Source organism: Tympanuchus pallidicinctus, unplaced genomic scaffold, assembly GCF_026119805.1.
Source record: "Tympanuchus pallidicinctus isolate F22 unplaced genomic scaffold, pur_lepc_1.0 scaffold10, whole genome shotgun sequence".
Lineage (NCBI taxonomy): Eukaryota > Metazoa > Chordata > Aves > Galliformes > Phasianidae > Tympanuchus > Tympanuchus pallidicinctus.
The window spans coordinates 15517082-15540134 of NW_026294619.1; the positions used below are offsets into that span (position 1 = coordinate 15517082).

Here is a 23053-nt window from a genome sequence, read left to right on the forward strand (position 1 = left end):
ATGAGAAAACTATTGGACATCATTGACTGTTATAGGCATTGATGTTAATCTCAAATAGAAGGCTGTAATTCCTTTCTCAGACTAAATTTTTAAACTGAATGGATATAGAAGATTATTAGTTATGATAACTAACATATAACGGTATCTGTATATTACTCCTTGAATATGATTTTTTCACCCAGAAGTAGAACTGCTTACTAAAACAGAAATGTAACCCAAGAGCTTAGGAAAACAAAAATTACAACTTTGTTTTTATCTCTCTCTTTGCTATCCTCCCTCTTGACCCTGAATAAAGTAGCTAACTTGTGCCATGATTTATGATGAAAGCAGGCAATGATAAATGCTGCCTGCATTTTAGCTGTGTCTGGTAAATTGTTTGCATACTTATAGACAACAAGACCTTTTGCCTTTTCTTGTGCTATTTTTTTTTGTGTATGTGCACATATGTGTGTGTTGTACACCATATAATTTATCTAGTCTTGGAAAAAAAATGAAATGAAGGGAAGGTAAGCAACTACAGCAGTCATTTTAAAGAGAACATCATTCAAACAAGAAAAGCTAACAGTGTACAATTATCACATTCATAAGTTCCACTGATTTTGGGTTTAACCAAAACATTTAGCTTGCTAAGTTAGATTTAGATTTACTATGACTGAAGCAATTGTGTCCTATTTTGACACTGGCAGATTCCAGTCAAATGACACGGTATTTGCTTGCTTTCCTCAGAATTCTGCTCCTTCAGCTTGGACCATTAGACATTTAAGATCACCATTATATCATCTTCTTACTAGAGCTGGAGGTTTTGTTTTTCTTATAAGTGTAATTTCAACACTCATCCCCCAGCTATTTGCTATTCTTCTGTTAGATAGCATTTGCACAGCAGATTGCAGGAATGACTAAGCATGCATTTTCTCCAGTGGTGTAAATGGGAAAGGGGCAAAACCCAAATGGTTTTCCTTACTACTGTTACCTAGTATTAAAAGTCTGAGAATAGAGAGCAAAGCATAAACTGGCTATGCCAAGCTATTTCTACTTTGACTGTTCTGGCAATACATCCCTTCAGAGAAACATTCAGCAGGATCTTCTCTTTACCTTTAGATTCCCTTTAACGGGAACTTCCGTGTTATCTTGTTGATATTGTCCTGAAATTCTTGTTTCTTCTTTAGTTACATGAATAATTATTTAATATTTTGATGAATTTTGAACAAAAACTGCTGCTAAAAGTACAGGTGTCAATATCTGCCAGATTCCTTTTTTTTTTTTTTAACAGTATCATCCCAACAACAGGCTGCAGTCTTTTTCTAGTCTATCTTTTGATGGTGAACAGTTTATAAAAGAAAGCAATTTCTGGATGGTCTTTAATTAGAGTGACTGATGTTTTCACTGAGGTTTGCAGACAGATCTTACACTTCAGTATTCTCTTCAGAAGTGATAGCTCACTGACAATTGACAGAGAAACATCTGCAATACTGCAGAGTAATATATTTCTCTACTTCAGTTATTTCTGGGAGACTTACAACTTGCTCTCAAGGTCGCAAAGTCCAAACTCTGTTGCAGCAGATGCAGAAGTAACTTCCAAAGCTGACATAAAACACAAGCTATGTTTCTGTTTAAGTAGTATCTTACAAAGTTAGTCAGCTTAACTGCTGATGTTGATGGCACCCTCCAGGCCTGTGCCGGGCTGTTGCAGAAGAGCAGGTGTGTGTCAAACCCATGCTTTACCTTCTTGAAGCAGGCACATTCCTTTATTCTTGGAAGCAAGAACTACTGTGGGCTTCATCCCATCAGGCTACAGCTGCTTTGCCTCAGTTATGATTTGTCAGCTTCCTGTTGCTGCTACTATATCTCTGCGAACATTACCTTCTACAGCTTATCGTCTAACTTTTTTTGTCTTCTTCTGCATAGTCACAAGTTGGGATAACTAAGCATTTATTTTCAGTGCTTTTCTACCACACATCCCTGCTGTGGAAAGCTAGGCTGCAGTCCTGTGTCTTCCAAAAGAGTCTTCACATGCCCATTACAACACTTTTTATTTCACAGCTCTGGACTCTGGAGTCAAGGCTCAGAGACTGAATCACCATGTTTGGAGACTGGGCAGGTTATGGAGGAGATTGTGAAGCTTGCAGGTTTAGACTCCCACACTGGAGATTCCATTTGCAAAGTTTTACCCTGCTTCATGGCTGAAGTGAGTTTAGGAATAATCTAAGTATGCCCAGACTTCACCTTACAGCACTCCTCACCGACTTAGCTGCCGAAGCTAACAGTATCTTTAATGCTTATGGCTAGATTTCCACAGAGTTTGGGCTTAAACATTTGCAAGGGAAAGATTAAGGAACATTAATTGTCCTGGTAGTTCAATATTTTGTCCTGAGAAAAGTGAATATATTTTTTTTCCTCTAGGAAGATGTATATTTTGTTTCATCATTCTCAGATGAATTATTTTGATGTTTAGTTTTGAAACAACAAAGATGTGTATTCTGATTTGTATTTTTAATAGGTATTAATGAGTTCTTTCTGAAATAACATTGAGATCTTGACTGTTTTATTTTCTCTAAGGATAACTCTTCATTCATTGCTAAGTCTGATAGGAATCTCTTTAAATTTCATGGGTCTACTATGAATACAACACTAAAGTCTCTGTTATTCCAGTCTACTATATACTTATTTATTCTGCAAGAAATCTTTTTTTAACTTACTGCTCAGAGATATTCTTTGTCTCTATGCTAATTCAGTGCTTGGCTATTTAACTGGGACAATGAGATTCAGTTGCAATGAGTTTTACATAGATTGGAAACTGGACTGAGACCCACAATTCATTTTGCATAAACCAATATAAGGGATGTAGAGGTCTAATAGTGAACATATATTTGGAGGGGAAATGATTTTCTCTCTTAGAAGTATTTTAATACAAGGAAAATGAAACTTTGGTCCTGGAACAGTATCTGCATAGAGAAGTGTGGAGAAATCAATTAGAAATACTTTTTAAATTCCTTTGTCTCTACTTACTACTTCCCTTCTTTTGTTAGACACACACATCACTCTTTGCTTATGGTGATCTCATTGCTTTCAAGGAGACTTTTAGGAATTTTTCCAATCAATTCTGTCAGAAGCGAATCAATCTCATTTTAGAAAGAATACAGTATTTCATTCTATTTATACAAAAAGGCAACAGATGTAGAGAAAATTAATGTCTGTGGAAGTAGCTTTCAGATGATGGACCATGCTGTTTCTTATATTACTGGTATGGTGAAGCACCTCTTATTTTGAAGAGATAATTTTTTTATCCTCCATATATTGCACAGATACAGAAGGCAAACCCAGTACCTCTTCATGTTTCTTGAAGTTTTATATCAGTAGAACTGTTTATTTTAATAGAAAGTGGTTACTAAATGGGAGATTATCTCTCAGGAAGCAAGAAAGGCAGTGTTTCTTTACTTGATTAAACAACTGATATATATCACATTTAAAGCTACATTTGCCCCTATCCCACTCCTGATAAATCTAACATCACACAGTAAATAGCAATCTGTTGTCTCCGAAAGTACTGCCTGTGATCACATAGTAAAAGGTCTTGTTGAAAAGTATACACACAGAGGAATAGTTAAACCTTCTGTGGGAGCTATAAATTTGAACATCTTGACTTTGGAACATTTAATGAGCAAAGGTACCTTTCCTAAACATGGTATTAGCATTAAAAATTGATAAATTTGTCATATATCAATGATATATTCTTAGGCATTGAGCAAAAGGCAAAGTTATTCAACACAGACTCAAAGATTGTTCCACTTAAATGTAATTTTAAAATTTAATTATTATAACTAGTTTGAAAATAATGCACAGATTGAGATGCAACATCAAGGAAAAAGAACCTCACCAGAAATGCTTGTGAATAAAGGTGACTTTAAGGTAACTTCATACTCCTTCCTGAGGAGGCTGTTGGGGCACTGACACAATTCCTGACAATACCAAGAAAACCTCAGAGCGCCTGATGGAGAAAGATTTAGTCCTAAGCTAGTACAGGACTGGGAGGTAGATAAAGCACAAATATCCACTTAATCTATTTAAAATTCTTCCACCTCCAGCCTTTCAAACCACACTCTTAAGAACATTCTCTACAAGCAGCAATGAGGAGAAACCAGGTCTCAGTGCTACTTCAATAGATACGAACAAGAACCGTGTCAATTCCTGCAGGCCTTCAAATTTCAAAGGCAATCGTGTTTAAATTCTGAAATTTTGGATGCTTCCAGGAGCAGCTGTCATTAACAAAAGTTTGACTATATTAAGCATGGCAGGGAGCAGTTGATCTTTTTATATGGACTTGATTATATTCTTGTTAGGCAGTTTTTCTTCATGCTGGAGATCTTTAATGCAGTAATACTTCCTATCGTAACAGAATGCCTAAATTGATATGCCTCTAAATCTTGCAGTATGAAAAAGCAACTTGGTGGTTTGAACAGGCTTTGAAGTTTTGTAAAGGTTCTCGTGCGTATATATTCACCAATCTAGACATATTTATACAGAAATAGTTCTAAAGAACATTCTTATTCTGCATACAGTTATTAATTTAAAAAATATACATTTCAAAGATATCTAGTCATGACTGTAATCCTGTATTCCAGGTGAAATAATGGTCAACAGCGATATGCTGAAATCCCAGAGGCCACATGATAAATGCAAATATTTTGTGATAGAATTTTAATTTTTCTCTAGGTAAGGAAATTCTGTATGTTTACCGTTATTTGGTCTTATTTCTATGAGCAAGAAGCACTGGTGAGGCCATATTGGTAATATCTGAGATCCTGTCTGAGCTAGGTTAATTGTCTCTTCAGTTACATGTGCTATTGTCTTTAATCTGTAAAGCAGAGATGCTTTGGCAATGCTGTTGTGTTCGTTGTGTTCAACTACTGTTCACCAGTTCACAAAAATTTGAACTAATAGAGAACATGCTTTGTTATCTGCAAAATTACACTCCTCTGACATGTGGCTAGTCCTATTTCATCCCACACAAGTGATTCTGCCAAGCACCTCTGACATTTTCTAGGTGCAGTTGCCAGTTGTGCTGTGGAGACTGAGTGTTGGACTTGTTTACTATATTAACCTAAAAGAAAGATGACTCAGTCTGTAATATTCTGCATTTTGGGCAGTGGTAGAGGTAATCTCAAACTCAAAGATTTTATATTATATACGTATAATGTGTGCAGTAAACATATATACTTTTAACTCTCTCTCTCTCCTGTACTTATTATTAATGCTTTTTGATTTCAATATCTTACACCTCTACATTTCTGTCTCTGTCACTCTCCTGCTTATGTTCAATTTGTTGGCCATTGTCATTGTCTTTAGTGCTTTCAATGCCTTTGAACTCAAACAAATCATCTTTGGTTCCATTAGCAGAATATGAAATGTGGCTTTTCTTAAAACTTTGAGTTGCAGCTTGTAGATTTATCTGGTACCATATTGTTTAACTCCAATGACAAAGATTGTTGTGCCTACCTTCATTATCTTTTCTATAGGAAATATAGTGTGATCATCCATCCAGAGATGTTCTGAATATACAGATTTCAAATGGTCTTCAAAGAACTTGTACATCAAGCCACGTGTCTGTGTCTGCCCTCCCTCTGCTATTACCAGAGAACAGTATTAATTTCTCTGATAATATTTTGTCTCTGATAATAATATCATTAGTGCTAGGTGCCCTTTGAAAGCATCTAGGACAAGTAGTGCTCCTTTCTGTTAATAGCACACCTGGTCACCTATTCCAAACAACATTCCGCCAATCCTTCATTAAGTCTTCAGCCATCCATCCTGGTTTTGACACCTAACAATTATTCCAGTAGGCAGCTGTTCCTTCAGCATTGTTTTACGCTTCAGAACCACATATGGTGGCAATTTTATACCATCTGCTAACACTGCCAACATGACTGTAAAGTGCATTTTTTCACTCCCCAAAGTTTTTTATGATGACAAATTTTGTACCTATTTCTTCAATGGTGTAATTGAGTGGTGTGTTGAAATAAACTGGAGTCTCATCTATATTACCCATTTGGCTCAGCAAATAATTGTGATCTGAACATAATCCAATCACACACAGCTGGAAGGTAGTGATTTTTCTGGTGAAGTTAGAAATTAGGTATGAGTGTAACAAAGGTCCTCACTGTACACAAAATCCATTGTGCCAAATCATTTGTACACATTGACTATTACGTTCCTAAAATTCTCTCTCTAGAGTGTTTTGTACTTGTGCTATTTTTTTGATCTTTCATTTTAATGATTTGCTATTTTACTTGGTTTCTCTCTTTTCTTGAAGTATACAGAATTTCTATGACTTGTTCTACATTGTGAGAATTCTGTTTTGAATGCATTCATATGTTTGTAAGTCTATGAACTTACATATATTTTATATTTTCTCCCAGCAACACAGATGTTATTATTTTTCTTTTTTTTCCACAAAAGTACCATCAAGCTTAAAATATTCATTGTATACCTTTTAGTACCTTCTCTGTTTCACTCATTCCTCTTATCTCCAGATGACCTGCTCTTGTTTCACACGTATAAGATTCAGGGAGATTCATAAAACTGGGAAGGATCACCAAGGAATTTTCTGAATTATAGTACATAAATTCCCAAGTGAATAAAAAAAAAAAACAGCTAACCCACACTGACACCATGTTTCATTTAAACTTAGAGCTACTTTGGGTATATTTGTAATCGTCTTTGGAAGCCTCCACACTTCATACAAACACTGCTTTCATTAATCGAAATGGAAGGATGCACAAATATTTTAAGTTGAAGTATTTAGAATTTTATTTTATTGCAAAATACAGTAACTGGCATTTTGCTTCTCAATTTACCCATTTATTCTAAATTTTCTTTATCATTAAATATTTTTTACCTCTTTTATCCATTTGTGCATGACTAAAACAACGAGGAAAATTTCCCTTCTGTAACTATCTGACTGTTGCTGCAGGAGTGTAAATGACTACCTACGTTAAATGCCAAACTTTTAGACTACAAGGGTTTTGAGTTTGGATAGAATGAATACAGCTAACTGAGAGCAATGGTGCGGAAGATGTGAACGAATCTTGAATGGCACATAGCAAGTTTTACAACTGACAGTCATGCTTTTCTGAGAGAAAGAATTAAAAACAGCAGTGCCTCCTTCCTGGTAACTGATAACCGGTACCGGCTATGTGCAAACTGACCTTCACCTACGGCAGAATCAGAGAATCACAGAATCACAGAATCATGGGATATCAGGGATTAGAAGAGACCTTAAAAGATCATCTAGTCCAATTCCCCTGCCAGAGCAGGAACACCTGGACACACAGGAATGCATCCAGGCAGGTTTTGAATGTCTCCAGAGGAGACCCCACAACCCCTTTGGGCAGCCTGCTCCAGTGTTCTGTCACCCTTATCGTAAATAAATTTTTTGTCATATTGATGTGAAACCTCCTGTGTTCCACCTTGCATCCATTGCCCCTTGTCCTATCATTGTATGTCACTGAGAAGAGCCTGGATTCATCCTCATGGCACTCACTCTTTACATATTAATAAACATTAATGAGGTCACCACTCAGTCTCCAAACTAAAGAGATCTGGCTTCCTCAGCCTCTTCTGGTAAGGGAGAAGCTCCACTCCCTTTATCATTTCTGTGGCTCCACATTTATCTGAACTGGGATTCTTGAACTGTTATGCCTTCCAAATTGACAAGCAACTTAGTTGTTTTACCATGCAGACTACTGTATGCTGAAGGGTGGAGGGAATCATAGAATCATAGAATCATAGAATCACCAAGGTTGGAAAAGACCTAAAAGATCATCCAGTCCAACCATTCACCTGTTTCCAATAGCTCCCACTAAACCATGTCCCTCAACACAACATCCAGCCTTTCCTTGAACACCCCCAGGGTCGGTGATTCCACCACCTCCCTGGGCAGTCCATTCCAGTGCCTGACCACCCTTTCTGAAAAGTAATACTTCCTAATGTCCAGCCTGAATCTCCCCTGCCGTAGCTTGAAAAGAAGTGTCAGTGGTCCAGCCTCAGCAATGAAGTTAGGATATGGCGCAGGGAGCTCAAAAATATTCTTAGACCTCTTTAAATGTAGACATTAGCTGTCAAGTTTTTGGGAACTGAATCGCTGCTTGACACAAGAGCAAGATATGTTCAGTAACACAGCTTAATATTGTAGTAAAATAATGTTGCTGGGCTCACATTTAACACTGGGTTAAAACTAAACTAATAGGTAACAATTTGCCTCCTTGAAAAGCTGAATGTTTTATATCTCTTCCAGCATGCTGAATCTCTAATTTGGGAAGGAAACACACAGTCTGGCACACCACTTTGATATGCTGCCAACTCTCAGTTTAGGGCAATCTGTAATCTCCTTCAGATACTGGGGTCGAAGTAACACCTGCTGTTTTGCTGCACAATGTGGATTGTCAGGGAAATTCTGCCTCCATGAGGACTGTGCTGGTGTGCCGAAAACCCAGCTGGACAGTGAGACTATCCCCCAGGGCTGCAAGAATTTCTGTGTGGACACCTTTCTGGCTTCCATAAATAAAAAAACATTGATTTTCTGAGATGCATTATGCTCTAAATATTTTTGAAATTTTTGGAACAAGTAAATTTTTGAGTTGCTATCCAACTCCTTTTTTGTTGTTGTTGTTGTTTTGTTTGTTTGTTTGTTTCTTTTTTTCTTTTTTTTTTTTTTTCCTCTCCATAATTGGACAAATGTCCTCCAGTTATCTTTGTTTTGAATTTGGACCCTACTGGCCTGAGATTGAGCTTTTCAGGACAAAAGAAGAGAAGAAAATAATTAAACAACAACAACAAACTTGGGGAAGTAGGCTGGAATGGCAATTCCAGTTTTTAGCAATGTCAGAAAGGAGTTCCTCTATATTGTTGTGCCATATTTGCATATATTTTGCTTTTTTATGTCCATTTAGAGATTTGTTTAGACATAATAGATACTGTCAGAAGCAAAGACTTGAACACGTTTTGGGAGGTTCTTTGAAAAGGAGTTCGTGTGCATCTCTACAGTAGTGCCAAATTTAACAGAGAATGAGAACTGAGTAGATATATGGCAAAGGTTAGCATAAGTGCCATGTCACCCATGCAGAAGCATACATACTCAGTTTAATATTACAGATACCTGGAAGATGTCTTGGTTGACAGAACATTGCAATTAATACTGTTTCAGCTTCTCCCATAATAGTTTCATCATCCCTAATAAAGCCTTAATGAAAAAAGTTGAAAAATATCATAAAAAAGAAAAATTAATTTTCATTAGAACACTGGATGCATATCACTTCAGGATAAGTGAAAACAGAGATATACATGCTGAAGACACATTGAAAGAAAGGATTTAATTTATTTTAGAGAATTAAAATTAATTAAATAAATTATTTAAAAGTAGAGTCTTCTCATTTCTCAAATCAGTGTATGAATATCTATGTCTTCATTTCTCACTAGTCTTTGTTTCCTTCTTTCAGTCACTCAGAAGGTTTTCTGCATAGCATACACAAATCTAAAAGTTACTTGTCTAAAGATCCATGTTCCTAACTTACTGGGTATGCTTGTGAGATGCATGTTTCAATACACATCTCCTGAGCTCAGCAACCTGGGACTCTGGGTGTCTAGCACAACACTTGCTCAGGATGGCAGGGTAGCATATTACCAAGAGAAGAAATAACCAGTTGACCATCTCAGTAGGGTTGGCAAGTCTGATCACAGAGTCTGGGAAATTCTTTGAGAGTAATAGAAGAAATATGACCTTTCTGTAGACCTCTGAATATGTCTCATAAAAGACAAAGATGACAAAGATGTAGAATATATTAAGTTCCCTGTGGAATCAAGCTCCAAATGTAAGAGGCCACAAGCAGTAAATAAGAAAAGACCTAACAAAGCCCTCAGAAAAGGTTAGTCTGCCCTCTTGTGCCAGCAGCTGATCCTCAGTCCACTGGTGGGACAAATCTATGGATCTTCAAGAAGTCCGCTATCTGAGTTTTCCTTCTGAGAAATCATCATATAGTTCTACCAGAAACCATTTGCATTTACATGAAGAGCTTAAGGAACCAAATGCTCACTTCATGAGTAGGAAATCAAATGCACAAAGAGCTAAAGTGACTTATCTATGCCCGTTTCTCAACTAAGAACAAAATTCAGACTTTTCTGATTGACCAGACTTCACCTTGTTTGATTGTCTTGTATTCCATACCCTCCCACAAAGCAGGGTCAACCAAATGAACTGACCTCCATTGGCCAGTTCTTTCAATACATTAAATATCTGGTTTCTTAAATCTTAACTACCTCACTGCAACCCTCCAATCCCTATTTCACCCCAGTCACTACCTGTAAAGCCCAAATCAAACAAGGAAAAGGTAGCTAGGCAAGATCGTTTATCCTTGTCTAGTGCAGAGTTCCTCTATAGCAAGGCTATTGTTAATCCATTTCTGCTCACTTGGACTGGGAAAAATGGAAATCTTTAGCTGTTGATCTCAATGTTAAACCAAAAGAGAGCTGAAAATCTGCTGTATCCTTTCTCTGTTTAAAGGAACAGAGTTGTGGGAAGGTGATTTTGAAATAAGTGGGAATATTACAAAATCAAGGAGTGATAGTTTAAGGAGTAATTAAATACTGAAATTTTAGGGTCTCACTATCTTTTACCCTCCATTCAGACCTTTCCTTACCTCATTTTTTTTCTGAGTAAATATATGCAAATATATGCCAATGTGTTCATTGTTTCATTGCCAGCAGGTTTGCCCAGTGGGGCCTCCTAGCCCCTGTATTTGTATACTGCATATACTTGAAGGAAATTGCAGCTCTTTGGGAGACACGGTACTAGCTTTTCTATGGTGCATAAAATAGAGAAGTAGTGTGGCAAAACTGATGCACTGGTTAAATTCCTAACTTTGTTATGTCTGAATCTACTAACTCTACAAAATCTTCATTTTGAAATCAGAATTCAGAAAGAGGAAAATAATGCTGAGTTGTTGTTTTTTTCTCTCACTAGGAACAGTCTCATGCTTGCTGCCTGTGCTTTGTAAAGGCTGCATACATAGTTAAGCACCTTTTGAATTTAAAGATGCCTTATATTTACAAATGCCTTTATCTTCAGAAGCATATTTGACAAACTAGGCTTGCTTGCAGTTTGAAAAGTCAGGGAATCATTCTTTGAATAGCTGAATACAGAACATTTGAAACAATCAATGACAACTTGCCAGAGCTTGAGCAGAACGCTCCCTGTTGTAAAAAGAGCTGTAGAGCACATTGTGAAACTCGAGTGGTCATCTGATATGAAGTAAATGCAGCGCATCTCCAAGGAGCTAACACAGATATTAGCAACACTAGTTGCATGCAGTCACTGTGTTATTTATCTCTCTACATTTGACTGAGCTTCTTATGTTTTGCTGAGGAGAAAAAAGAATTGCTACTTTTGTTAGTCTATATCTTTTAAGAATTCCCATACCTGATTGTTTATTTATTTATTTAAGTTACCACATCCATTTAAAGAAATGCACTTTTTTTTTTTGTGAAGTCATATTTATAATAAATAAATACAAATACAGGTACTTCCTCTATCATATGACATTATGCAAGATTGCAGGTACTATCCTGTTATAACCACATTCAAGACTCTTTTTGCTATTAAATTATTAATAGACTCCAAGTACTAGAAGAAAACAAAATTAGGGGTTAGTAGCTTGTCTTGCTTTCTTAGTTCACCACTTCATTTAAAAGTAGGTGCAACATCTCTGGAGTGAGCAGATGTGTCTGGGACTAAATATTACATCCATACTACAAAATCTGTTTTATGTGACTTACAGTCAATCAAATTTGTGCATTTCTTCCATTTGAGTTATTCATATCTCAAAATCTCGACTTTCAGGCATTTTAGATCACTCTAGAAGATTTGAGGAGAAATAAAAGATTTTTCTGAACCTATTCAATGTAGATTTTGATTCCAGCATAACTATGCTTTGACAGCAACACAATTTAGATGAGAACCATAAAGAATTAACCTTAAACGAGTCTTCAGCTGGTCTGTATTACCATTACTCATCACTGACATAGAACTACTTCTCCAGTGAGACAAATGAAACTAGCAGCAAATATTCATCTAGGAATATGCTGAGAAGCAGTAAGTAGACTCAGCTCTCTTACACATTTGAAATTAAATAGAAAAATAGAATTCTGCACATAGACAGAATGGTCTTTGGTATTACCACATCCCTTTCTCTATACTGTCATTTTATATGTATTGGTATATTCGGTGTACTTGCATAGTTAATAAGTGTTACTGTGCTACAGAGTAGAACAGCATTGTATTCAGGGATTCAAAGTGCAATGATCATTAATGAAAAAGGAGCTGTTACTAAGGACCCTTCTATATTTTCTTTCTTGTGTAAGTATGATCTGTAAATGCACAGAAAATTATGACAAATTTTTGCAAAAAATAAACTTAACATGTAAATGCTTATACTTTTTTTATCACTGTGTAGAAGTATGTAGTTATGTTTTCTAGTTTTGTTTCTTACCACACAGTTTTGTAGATATTTGGAGGGATTTATTGCTCTAGGAATTGGACTAAATCATGGTGGTAGAAGAGGAAGAATTAAATTTTTCTGTTGTGAAGAGTTTCAGCCAGAGATCTTGAAAATTATGTTATAGCACCTAAGTCTGCAGTAAACAATGAGCTTTTCTACAAGGTGAACGCTGAATTGATTCAAAGTTACTCAGCTGCTGCATCATTTTTATGTTCACACATCAAATGTAGGCATATTGCAAGCTATTAATCATGTACATGTTTATTGTTTTGGAGTAAATGCATTTTACACAGCTTTTGTAACTTGAAATTATTTTAATTACACTTCATTCCTATATGTATCTGTCATTAACTTAGTGAACACAAAAAGGAAGGAACAAAAAAAAATAAAAGCTTTTGCTTCCATAATTCTGGTTACTTTTTAAACAAGTGGTATAAGATAGCTAATTTTCCAAAAGTATATTTAAAAGGAATTAATTACTAAAACACACTTGGCTACTATCATGAAAATCCTTATTTTTCACATGAAAACATTTATTCAGTCATTAGATTCAAGCCAGTGCCTTGTGAGACCTATTTTGCAGGGTGAAGTTTGTCCAGAACAAATTAACATAGCATTTATTTTTGTTGAGAACAACAGGAAACAGGAGGACTTTACAGTAATTCTCAAAAACAAAAGCAAAAACAAACAAACAAAAAAAAAATGAGTTTTACCCTTACATCTTTTCTATCTACTGTGTGATATCAGTCCTTGTTAATATGATTTATTCCCGTCACCACCATCTCTCGCCCCTATTCATTCATGAGTATGTCAATGGATGAGTTATGCTATGTGCACCTGGAACTGCTCTTTGGATGTGGGTATGATTTTCACTACCATGAATATTTAATGTGAATATTAAAAAATATGCAGGTGCTCCTCTGTGGGAAAAATGATGCATGTAAAGTTTACTTTTTTTTCTTAACTGTGTCAGATAGAAAATCCTTACAAAACTACACATGTATATGCAGAAATACCATTTCACCAGTTAAAGTAAGGCTTCCATCTGAGACCCTGAGAGACCTTTTCTCTCTATGCTTTATATGGAAGTTTCTGCGTCATCTCTTCTTCATAAAAGTGAGCATTTATAGACAAGGGAAATTTGGAAGCCATAAATGTTCATGGCCATGAATTGTAGAAACATAGAATGGTTTGTGTTGGCAGGGATCTGTAAGATCACCTAGTTCCAATCCCCCTGCTGTAGGCAAGGACACCTCCCTCCACACCATGTTGCTCAAAGTCCCATCCAGCTTGGATTTTGATGTTTCCAGGGAGGAGGCATCCACAACCTCTCTGGGCAACCTGTTCCAGTGTATCACCACTCACAGTAAAGATTTTTTTCCTAATATCTAGTCTAAATCTTCCAGTTTAAAGCCATTTCCCCCTGATCTTTCACTACATGCCCTAATATAAAGACCCTTCACTGCTTTCCTGTAAGCCCCCTTCAGGTTCTGGATGAAAAGGAAAAAGGAATAAAAAATGTTAGCATTTTTGTGTCTATAGTTGCATTAATGTGACTCTCATTGCAACAATGGCTGGGTTGATCACGCTATGCAGGAAGTACTAATGAATTTACTATCCTGATATGTTTAGGTCTGTGGTTTCATTTTGTTGGCATTATAATAATGCAGTACTTTAAAAAGGAATGATAAAGGCGTTTCTGAAAGAGTGGAAAAACAGTAGAAGACGTTGCTGACTGACATTAGGAGATCATTTAGATTTCTTAGTACATAGTTTTAGTCTGTTAGATACTAAATCAATTTAGTTTTTATTATTGTTTTAGTTTAGAAATCAGTGACCTTTCTTAGAACTAGAATTTGTTCTTATTTTTAGACTTATGCCCAGCCACACTTCATTAGTAACTTTTCTTTAAGAAAAGTATGTATCATTTTATTTTTCTCAGCTGAGTGTCATGACAAGTGAAACTTTTATTTTACACTATGGTAATTTCACTTGAAAAGGTTTCTTTTAGTTGTTTGTTTGTTTGTTTGTTTGTTTCCTCTCTTTTTAAATTTACCTCTAAAGTGAGACATACAGAAGAAAAATGAATTGAAAAAAAAGGAAACTTTGAGGAAATTTATGATCAAGACCTTTTGCAAGGAAATCAGCAATCAGTGCATTTAATTGGTTTCTTGTATAATACATATTTTTTTTTACTGTCTCTTATATCCTATCTCCTATTCTTTGTGTACCTTATCCATTCTTTAAATATTCTGATATAAATCTAACTTCTTTTTAGTTTCAGACTGGTTATGAACAATCATTGACCAGAAACGTTTTTTTTTTGGTTTTTTTTTTTTTTTTTTTTTTTTTTTTTTTTTTTTTTAAAGACTCTTTTTCCCATGCTTTTTTCAAGTGCTTTCATTTATACGGAGCTTTTGTAACTTCAGACACAATTCAGATGCAATGTCCAAGTTCTTTCCAAATTAAATGGGTAAGATCTATGTAATACCTCTGTTCTCTGATTAAAATCACTAATAATTCCATCTTTTAAAAGTTCATAGACAAAAGAACAAATCCTTCTCCTCATTTTGTTCTTTAAAGTCATTGAATTCTTGCAGTTAAATTTGCTTCCCAGAATGAAGAATTTATTCTAGAATCTTTACCCCAAAAGGCTAATGTTTGAACAGTTGGTCATAATGAAGAAACCTTAAATTAAATATAAGCAGCATATGAGGAGGAGGATACAAATCCAAATTACAATGGCTTATGAAGGGTCCAAACTGTAATGCCTTATGTACCATACGTGAAATCTTGAAATTGAAATGCTGAATAACTGGGGACTAATTCAGTGAATCATGTATTTGTAAAATGCTATATACATTACTCTGGTTATGTTACTCATGGAGTCCTTCACTGTTCAGAATGTGACAGTATGTTATTATAATGCATTCTAAAAATATGAAAAAGAGAAAAAAATGATTTTGTTAGCACCAAACGTCTGCACACTGGGTGAGAGGGTGACTGACTTTCTGTATGTCATGCCTCACAAATTTAAATGCATGCGTACACACACTGGACATAATATGCAAAATGAGGAATCAATTAAATATTGCAGCTCATGATTTTAGTTTTGCTGCAGTAGTGAAATACCAACCATCTGGATTGAAATTAAACTGTTTTGTGAATGAAACCTTTCTGATCAGCCTGTACACTCCCTGAGCAAAACGAAACTGTTAGATGTGAGCTCTCCAGAAGCAAAGATTGGTTGCACTAGATTCAGAGCTTCTGAATTTCAGAATCACCATCACAATCTGTAGCCTCATTTACTCAAGGCTCTTTCTGGTACAGAAAGGCACTGGAAGGAGGTGAGACTGATGCATCAAATGGAAAAAGATAACAGTGTGGCAAAGAAAGGAAAGAAACACTCAGTACTACTTTGTTACAACTTTTAAATAATTTTAAATGTATACTGAGGCACCAGTTTTGATGGCAAGGCACTGTATCTTGCCCAGAAGTGTTAGGAAGTACATTATTGCTATTATCAGATATATATTACACTAACTAAATCTTACTTAACTGATGTCATAGAATCATCTAGATTGGAAAAGACTTTCAAGACTGTGAACTCCAACCTCAGCCTGACTTAACGAGTCCTATGACTAAACCATGTCCCTTAATACCATGTCCATACATCCCTTAAATAATTCCTTTAATTCCTCAGGATTGACATAGGGCACATCTGCACAGAAATCCTGAGTAGTACCTATGAGCTCCAAGAGAGGTTACAAAATCTTTATTTGAGTCCTGAGTCCCACAGTGATGTGAGCTTTGATCTCTTTTTCCCTCCATAATACCTCCAAAAATGTGTTGCATAGAAGGGCTAGAAGAGTTCCAACCACGTCTTCTTGCATACCCAAACAATTCAACCATTACTAAGAAAGGCCTTAAAAAATAACAGGTTGAGGGCTGTATTAGTGCACAATTTCAAAGGGGATTTGGGAAACAGAGAAGAATGGCATTGTGTCTTCTTGCCTCTGTACATACCACATGAGTACATTAAAATATAAATATAAATCATTAGAATATAATACAAATCAAAGCATAGTTTGCCAAATCTCAACAAAAAGCAGAAAAGATGCAGTGTTCTTGTTTTAATGTAAATATGCAGCTGTTGTTACAAAACAAACTTGATTACACTGTTACCTTAAACTTTATTAATGACTTCATAGAATTTTTTTCACTTTCTCCAAATATTGGAACATTAGAACATCATTAAGTATATATTCAGTCATTTTAACTACATTGATTCCTAATATTTGACTTGTTATTTCATTACTCTGCAGTGGATTTTGCTCTCAGTCACTGAATTATGCCTGTGTTGAAGAGTATATACATATAATTGTATATTATCATAGATATTATTTATTATCTAGATTTTATCTATATCTATTATCATAGATATCATAGATAATATATATATTATCATAGATATTTTAGGAGGAATTTTTTCGCACAGAGGGTGGTGATGCACTGTAGCAGGTTGCCCAGAGATGTTGTTGATGCCCCATCCCTGGAGGCATTCAAGACCAGGCTGGATGTGGCTCTGTGCAGCTTGGTCTAGTGGTTGGTGTCCCTGCACATAGCAGGGGGGTTGAAACTAGATGATCATTGAGGTCCTTTTCAACACAGGCCATTCTATGATATTGTGTTTGCACTGTTACTATGTAACATCTGTGAATTCTGCAAGTATTTTAAAACTCGTATGTAAACAGATTTTTTTATAAATTAAAAATATATATAAATGATAAATCTTCACAAAAAAATGTTTGGATACAGTCATATGTTTTTGCTGTTCCTTTTCCTGTGTAGCAGAAATGCTAAGTCACGGCCTGAAGCAGTGATTGAGCACATAGTAGAAAGGCAGGGCCAACCCAGGGGAACTCAGCCATGTACCTGAGTGACTGGAAGGGGTGGATTCTGGCTCCATCCCTTCCCAGACCTCATTTAAGGTTTGGCAGGAGAGGCAAAGGTATTTCATCTGGAGATGCCTGCCTACCTGTGATTTTGCAAAGGTCAATAGCTTTTTTTTTTTTTTTTTTTTTTTCCCCTTCTCCTTCCTTCCCCCCCGTGTTTCTATATCTAGAGCTGCTGCATTTGGGATTGTTCTCCTTTGCTGCAGCTGAAGACTTTGCCACCTTGTTCTTATTTCTGTACTTTCGATCATGTTATAGCTTTACATCCTGGAACAGGTGTTTTTCTTCTGTGCAGTTTAAAGTAATATTTGTCAAAATTTCTTTAACTGATCAGATAAAGTATACTTTACGGGGGTTTCATACAGAAGCTGGATTAGCACATTGTGGTATTTTGGCAGTGTCATCCCATCTTATAAAATAATGCTTTTTTCCCCCCCTTAGTTAACTGATACTGGGTTATTTGGTTTGTTTTACTAGGTGTCGAAATAGTAACAAGGTGATGTGAGTCAAAGGAAGATGATAGGCCTGGATCTGTCTTCACAGGTTCTCAGAGTGAATGAGTCAATACCAGAAGTTTTAGCTAGGAATATATGAAATGCTTATGCTAGACTAGTATGATGGTATGGTGTACTTCTCATGAAGAACATTAAATCTTCTGGTCAAAGATGCTTAAGCAATAGTACTATAATGAGACAAATGTGATGGATATAGAATGAGTTAACTTGATTTCCTCCTCATATGTCTGTAATAGACTTTCCCAGTTTTTATCTAGAAATGAAAAATGATTCATAAATAATCTAGCAGATATTTTGCTGTTTTTTTTAGTTACTTCAAAGAGAGAATCTTTAAATTGACTAGAGTTGTTGTGAACACTGAGGAGTGTGATGCTGAGTTTCCTCAATCTCCTGCCTGCAGACTTTCTTTTCACACCTCAGCCCCAATAGCAATCAGTGTATCACTATACTCTTCTGCAGTACCTTTAACTTCTTAGGCCTCCAAATTCCTGGATGGATAAAATAGCTTACTACTTTCAAACTACTACTGAAGTGATTTATTGAGATGAGTGGGTGACCAGCTAATGAATGACAGCTCAAACTGTTGATAGTTCTGCAGGAATTGGAATTTGATCTTTTTTCAGAACTGGTAGAGATTTTCTTCAGCTTGGTGTTTACGATGTGACTGTACTTCTATCAGACATAACTGGAATCAGATGAAACACTGACAAGTGTTTTAAGAGGGAAGATAGGCTGCATACCCACTTGATCTTTGCACTAAATAAATAATTTGAAAACAGGCTGCTACTTCTAGGATAAACTTTAGACAAGTTGATGTTCCTCAAATAAATTAAGGAAGATAGGACAATGCAGTAAGCCTTAATTTAAGAAAAGTACCTACCTATATAACTGTCAAATTCCAAGATACCTTTGGGAGATTAGAAAACTATACTTCCAGAATCAATTTATTTTCACTCTTTCAGTTGCTTTTTTTCCAGTCCTTACAGAATCTTGTTTCCTGAAATCCGACTTCCACCTAGAATTTAATTTTCTCCCTTACACTTCCAAATAACTGTATTTTTCCTTACAGTGATAAGAATTGTGCAATCATTATCTGTCAGTCAAAAATAGTATAATGACATAATTTCCTTTGTCCTGCCCATTCATTTCTTTTTTTTTCTTTTCTGTCTTTCACTGATAGAGGTGAAATACCCATCTTATTTACTTCCCCTTCTATCACTTCTATTCCTTGAATTCATCCTCTAGCTCCCAATTTCATAGCAGTTCATATTCAGATTACTTTTCCTTATGTTTATGTCCACCTAATCCATGACAATCCCTGCTCTTCTGATTTGTCATTTCTTTTTCCTCCTCCACGATTTCCTCTCTTCCAGTGGAACACTGTTTGCTGTTTGTCCATATCTGTGATGACTTTCTTTGAACTGTTTCCAAGGTGGATGTTGTGCATAAAAATTTGTCTCATCTTTCTGCTTTTCAGTCATACTTCTACTATTGTATCTAAGAAATTCTGAGTTGTTACTTCCTCAAGCCAATGGGAAACATGCTATTTAGAAGAAATAAAGGAAATAATTTGCACATTAACACGTACAAGCAGAAATATGTGCGCATACACTGCTGTGTTATTTGTTGGAGAGTACTATTTAGGTCAAGAAGAGTCTTTAGGGTGCAACAACAATCTAATAAGTTATTAAATTGGTGCTCTTGTAATGATATTCTGTTGTCTGCTTTCTAGGCAACTTCCATTTCTAACTCAAATTTAAGCTCATCTCCATTCATGTTTTAACACTGTGTTGTCCATCCATATATATAATCATAACTGTACACAAAGAATAAATCTGTTTCACATAATTTTTTCCCCTGTTCCAGGCATGTATGCTTTTCTCTTGGATGAATCTGGTCAGGAACAATTGGAATAACTGTACTTTCCTTAAAGCACAGCCATTCTGTTATCTTTCAGTGCTGCTGGAAAAAGTGGTGCTTTTCCTATCCCAGTTTGTTTGCTTTTCTACGCTTGAAGACACCATCAAGAATATAAAAGATTGCTTTTATCTGCTTTGAATATATTACAACTTATGATCCTTTCAAAAATATTGATACCATCAGATGGCTTGTTTTTACTTTTCTGCTTTGTGGGAGTAGAAACTCTCAGCATTGGCCTAATCTTTTTCTCATTAAGGATAGTAGGAGTTTTGTTTACATTTACCTTTGGGAGGAGCAGTGATTGTTAATACTGAACTATTTTACTAACGTAGGCTTTGAAAACTGGAAATTTCTTTTAAGTCAGTAGTTTGTGCTTGTGAGACTAATCTATTACACTGAGTAGGAATGGTTAATGCAAAATACAGATGAAACAGAAGTTGCTGTCAATGAAACAGAAGTTGCTGAATTTACTACTCATCATTTTAGGAAAAAATAAAGGAAGTTTAAAGTATTCAATAGAATCATATCATAGAATGGTTTGATTTAGAAGGGACCTTAAAGATCATCTAGTTCCAGCCCCCCTGCTATCGGCAGGGACACCTCCTTCTGGAACAGGTTTCTCAAAGCCTCACCCAGTCTGGACTTGAACGCTTCCAGGGAGGGAGCATTCACAACATCTCTGGGCAACCTGTTCCAGTGTCCCACCACCCTCATGGTAAAGAATTTCTTCCTTAGTCTAGTCTAAATCTACCCTCTTCCAGTTTAAAGCCGTTTCTCCCTGTTCTGTCACTACATGCCCTTTATAAAAAGTTTATTTCTAGCTTTCCTGCAGTACCCTTTCATGTACTGGAAGGCTGCTACAAAGTTCCCCCAGGAGCCTTCTCTTCAATAGGCTGAAGAGCCCCAGCTCAGTCTACCTGTCCTTATAGGAAAGGTGTTCCACCTCTCTGCATATCTCTGTGGCCCTCCTCTGGACCTACACCAACAGCTCATTGTCCTGCTTGTATAGAGCCTCAGAAGTGGACGCAGTACTCCAGGTGAGGTCTCACAAGAACAAAGCAGAGGGGAAGAATCACCTCCCTCAGCCTGCCGGTCGCACTTTTGTACTTCTCTTGATGCAACCCGGGATATGGTTGGCCTTCTGGGCTGCTAGCTCACCTTGCTGGTTCATGTTGAGTCTTTCATCAACTGACAAAGTTAATTTTTAAATTTTAAATGAATTACTTAACTTGTTAAATTGAAACTAAACCACTATGTTATTAGATAGCTTGTGATGAAGAAAATGTCTTGAGTCAGTTGCAGTATTTTTTCTTAATTTTCTTGTCGTAATTCCATAAATAATAATTTAATAGTAATTTAATAGTGTGTATAATTTTCAAGTGCTGTAGCTGTTTATTTGGACATATGTTCTTTGAGTTCATCATAGAAAAAATATCCCAGATACTACTAAATGTGTTTATGGCTTTGGGGTAGGGTTGTGAGGTTTTTTGTTTTTGTTTTCCAGAATCTATTGCAGCAGCGTGGAGGAGTTCACTGGGATGAACCACAGCAGGATTATAGGATTCACCAATGTACAGAACTTCTGTGAGTAAGTTATCTAAAATAATTGTCATGATTAAACAAGTTTATAACTTAAAGACCAAAGACAATCTGGAAAAAAATCATTTGAGACTGAAAAATTTAGATTTCCCTTTCTTGTCTTCCACATGGAAAGACAGTGTGCAGCTTTTACTAATACTGAAGAACTACATACCTAATTCTTTGCTTTGAAAATGTACCTTTATCCACATATAAAATCTCTTTGATGAAGAATGAGAATGCTCAACATTAAAAGTCTAATATCCTATTTTCTTTTTTGGCCTAGTCAGTATTTCTTTCACATGCACTTTTAATATTCTTGTTGCCTAAATCATGTATTAATGTTTTGGTCTCTGTAGCTGAAAGGCATAATTCCAGTAATGAAGGGAAATAAGCAGAATGCTTGATGAAGTAGCTAAGCTACCAAACAGCAAACAGAATGTTATCATCAACTGTGTTTTAACAACTGGCATATAAAGTTGCCACAGTTTGTCATTTCCTTAGCAAGAAATGCATCTCTTTTTATTACAATGTGGTATGGCATCAAAGGTGTTGAATTAACCAAAATACTGTGAAAGCATAATAGCAGCAATAGCAAATAAACTAAGGGGATATCATAGGAAAAAGGATGTTTTAAAAATTATTTCATGCAGCGATGCAATTTTTTCCTACTTCTGTGAGTAGGAACATCTACTAAAGCACATGGCAAGAACAAGAATCAGTGGTTACACACAGGAAAGCAATGTAATCTCATTGCTTAAAAAAAGATACTGTCCTTCCTTATCTGTCCCTTATTACATGAAAAACCTAAAATCTGAAGCTTCTGAGAAAATATTCTAAATATCTCTTTTTTGGTCTGTTTCTTTTTTTTTTCGTGGGAAATTCATAAGCTGCTTGATCAAGAGGGAGAGTTAAACTCAGAGATGGTGGAATTAATTTCTAAATTCCTGACAGCTTAGTTCCCAAGGCTGTATATGTTATTCATTATTTGTAATACATCTATTTTCTATCTGTATAAAAATATTTGTATATTAGTTAACTGAATGAATCAAGGGTTGTGGGGGTTTTTTATTATTATTATTTTTTTAGCAATATTCTGAGAAAATTACTGTATTTTTAAAACAAAAATTAAGTAAAATTTTGTTAGAAAGGAGGAGCTTTAGCTCTTAAATTGAAGAGTATTGTAAGTACCACTATTAAAACATTTAATTTTCCATTTTCCTTTATACCTAAAAACATTCAAATCCCCTTCTAAATTGTGATACTACTTATACACAGCATATGGCTGCAGAGGCAGTAACAAATAAGGAAGCATCTGCATTTGAATTTGTGCTCAAAACACAGTGATTACAGTGTTGATCTGAGTGTTCCTTTTCATGGTGCATTTCTTTGACTGGACAGACATGGTAATTTGGTTTTGGAGGAAAGAATGTTTGGATCTGTGCTCCAGATTAGCACCCAGCTAACCCCTGGTTGGGATCCAGAACTGTGGATATTTCCTCATGCATCTTTGAACCTAAGGTATGGTGGAATCTTTACT

At 35.8% G+C, this 23053-nt stretch overlaps 1 long non-coding RNA gene across 1 annotated transcript in view; it reads left to right on the forward strand.

The window, feature by feature from the left end:
* The window catches only part of LOC128091148 (uncharacterized), a 35318-nt gene extending 13806 nt beyond the window's left edge, over window positions 1-21512 (forward strand). The window contains exon 4 of the long non-coding RNA XR_008211270.1: window positions 21440-21512. This is a non-coding gene — a long non-coding RNA (uncharacterized LOC128091148). The remainder of the gene's footprint in view (window positions 1-21439) is intronic.
* The last annotated feature ends 1541 nt before the right edge of the window (window positions 21513-23053 follow it).